Genomic DNA, 3,183 nt, shown 5'->3' with positions numbered 1-3,183 from the left:
AAACTTGATTATGCAAAATTGTCGTCCTTTTATTTGGGAGAGGGATAATTCTGAAGACGAAGAATGCTGTTGAACTTGATTTTTCCTCTGGTGCTATTCTCTCTGGGAGCACAGCTCACTCTACTGACAATGTCACATTATTCCTCACAAAAAATGGTGTCTCCTGTAATTGCCTTTCTCCCAAATGTTCCTAGAAGAAATGAGACTGAAGCCATTTTTGAGAAATTGAAGAATTCAAAGAACTTCCAAGATCAGAATGAAAAGAACTTAGGTCGGGGATCCCTGGGGGGCGCAGCAGTTTGGCACCTGCCTTTGGCCCAGGGCGCGATCCTGGAGACCCGGGATCGAGTCCCACGTCAGGCTCCCGGTGCATGGAGCCTGCTTCTCCCTCTGTCTCTCTGCCTCTCTCTTTCTCTCTCTCTCTCTGTGACTATCATAAATAAAAAGAAAAGAAAAGAAAAGAAAAGAAAAGAAAAGAAAAGAAAAGAAAAGAAAAGAAAAGAAAAGAACTTAGGTCTTTCAGTTGACAGGAAAAATAATCACTAGGGTCTCTTGAGGAACAGAAACAATTGTTCACCTTCCTCTGAGACACATGTATTTGCTGAACCAAGATATGCCATGGGTGTGCTTCAAGGACTCTTTTGAAACATAGCCCAGGCACATTTCAAGTAAACTAAATTTGTTGGTTTCTGACTTATGCATATCATTGGAGTCAGAGAATAATGCAGAAGGAAAGTTCTTAGGGTCTCTTGAGGAACAGAAGCAATTGTTCACCTCCCTCTGAGACACATGTATTTGCTGAACCAAGATATGCCATGGGTGTGTTTCAAGGACTCTCTTGAAACATAGCCCAGGCGCATTTCACAAGTAAACTAAATTTGTTGGTTTCTGACTTGTGCATATCATTAGAGTCAGAGAATAATGCAGAAGGAAGGTTCCTATTTGTTAAATGAGATGTTGTTAAGTCCATGTAGTATAAAATGTCAAATAAATTTATACAGGAGACAGAGAGAAAATGGGAATTGCAATCATTTAGGCATGAGCAATATTTTGTGTTTATTATCCAATCTTTCTCAAAGGTTTTTAAGAAAATTATATAATCTTCAAAATTGAGGCAAGAATTATTGAATCATACTTGGGAATGACCTGTGACCTAGTCGAATCTTCCTCACAAGATCACCCCGGATATCATTCCATTTCAGTGTGAAGATGTATGATGACTGCATATCCATCTCACTACTCGGCAGCTTCTAGGTTAGAAATGTCATATCAAGCCAAAATTTCTATTAGGAGAACTTCTATCCACTGGTCCTAAATTCTACCTCACTAATATACATCTTTTACAGCCTCTCAAGAACTTGAAGCTAGCTCTTTTACCCTTTCTTGGCAAGTCTTCTTTGAAGGAATTTAAAAAAGGGAATGATATGTTGTTTCCTCTAGTACCTTAGGCATGGTTGGTATGTGTTTGTGGAAGTCTTTGTTCTGTGCATGATGCCTAAACCTTACCGTCTGTCCTATTTTAGACAAATGTGCTTTCTCAGTCAACAGAGATAGTGAGATGTCTCAGCCATGGATTAAAAAAATAGAATTGTTCCTTCTTCCTGGCTCTTCATGTGTTTAGGGCAACATACAGATAATACTGTCTGGTGTCTCCCTTAGAGCCTATTATTAGAATGGCCATGAAGATTGCAACCTCAGAAGCCAACTCTAGATTTCTCTGAAACCTGAAGTTCAGTCAATATTGAGCTTTCCTTTCCTTTCTTAGTTGATAGCAATTGAAAATGCCATTGGAGCAGCCACTGATGTCATTGATCAACTTGGACTGATCCACAGACAAATAGCTAGGGCCTGATTTTTCCATTAGCCTTCTAGTTTCTGAGAAAAGAATAAAATGAAACTGTTCTTAAAAATGTTCTTAAACTGTTCTTACTTGGTTGGAGTAGCTGGGATCAGAAATATAAAGGCTGGTGTGTCATTCCACAGCAGACCACCAGCCTCAGAGTTCCCCTGCCTCACCTCACCTTTGTTGAGTGAATGTCCGCCCTGTGACAATTTTGCTGAGATCATAATGGTTTGCCCATGGTACCAATTGTTTAAGATGCACAGTATTCTTATTACAGAATTTCCGGTAGGATAAATCTCTTCTGACTTAAGTGATGAATGGTTGAGATAATTTTTTCACATTCAGATATTTTTATAAAAAGAAAAAAGTTAACCCATGATCTGGAAGGGGCAATAAAGTCAAATTCTAACTGCAGAACATAATTCCTTCACATTGAAGTAGAAGATGGGAAAGGAAGCTAGTACTTAAAAAAAAAATCAACTTTGTTGAGTTGTAAATTACAGTTGATCTTTAAACAATACACATGTCAAAAACCCCACATGTAACTTTTGGCTCCCCCAAACTTAACCACTTTTAGCCTACTGTTGATTGGAAGCCTTACTGATCATATAAACAGTTGATTAACACATGTAACGTGCTATGTACTGCGTTCTTGCAATAAAGCAAGATAGAGAAAAGAAGATAATATTAAGAAAATCATGAGGAGAAAATGTATTAAGAGAGCTGTGCTGCATTTATAAAAAAAAAAAAAACACGTATAAGTAGACCCATGCAATTCAAATCTGTGTTGTTCAAGGGTCAACTATATATACCAGTATACGCAATGCACCTATGTTATGTATACATTCCTATGAGTTTTGAAAAATGCACAGATCCATAGAACTACTACCCCAATGAAGAAATACATCATTTCTATCATGTTAGAAAGTTCTAGACAATTTTGACATCTCCAATTCTTGGCCCAAGGCAAACACTAATTGGCTTTCTGCCAATTTTGTATTAGATTTATCTTATTAGAGTTTCATATAAATGGAATCACAAAATACTCATTCTATCATTTCTGGCTTCTTTCACTAGCATGTTTTTGAGAGAGTCATCCATGCTGTTGCATGTAGAGATACGTCGGTCATTCTTTTTACTGCTGAGAATTAATCCATTGTATGGATGTCTGACACTTGGTTCATCCATCATTTGTTGATTTATGTAAAAGGCCTTGAGAAGACATAGATTTTCATCTGTTTTGGGTAAACATCTAGGGATGGAATTACTGAGTGTTATGGTAAATGATACACTTAAATTTATAAGAAACTGTCAAAATGTTTTCCAATGTGGTTGTAGCA

The 3,183-nt window shown here is 37.4% G+C and overlaps 1 long non-coding RNA gene across 1 annotated transcript; it reads right to left on the bottom strand.

Moving 5' to 3' along the window:
- Window positions 1–1,031: 1,031 nt before the first annotated feature.
- Window positions 1,032–2,037, bottom strand: LOC140600741 (uncharacterized). The gene is made up of 2 exons (XR_012003907.1): window positions 1,931–2,037; window positions 1,032–1,250 (listed from the first exon to the last, which is right to left on the bottom strand). It is a non-coding gene; the product is annotated as an uncharacterized lncRNA (long non-coding RNA).
- Between the last annotated feature and the right edge of the window lie 1,146 nt (window positions 2,038–3,183).

The sequence above is a fragment of the Canis lupus genome, chromosome 12, assembly GCF_048164855.1.
Source record: "Canis lupus baileyi chromosome 12, mCanLup2.hap1, whole genome shotgun sequence".
Classification (NCBI taxonomy): domain Eukaryota; kingdom Metazoa; phylum Chordata; class Mammalia; order Carnivora; family Canidae; genus Canis; species Canis lupus.
Note: the sequence above shows the minus strand (reverse complement) of the source record. Positions and strands in the feature narration are given on the sequence as shown.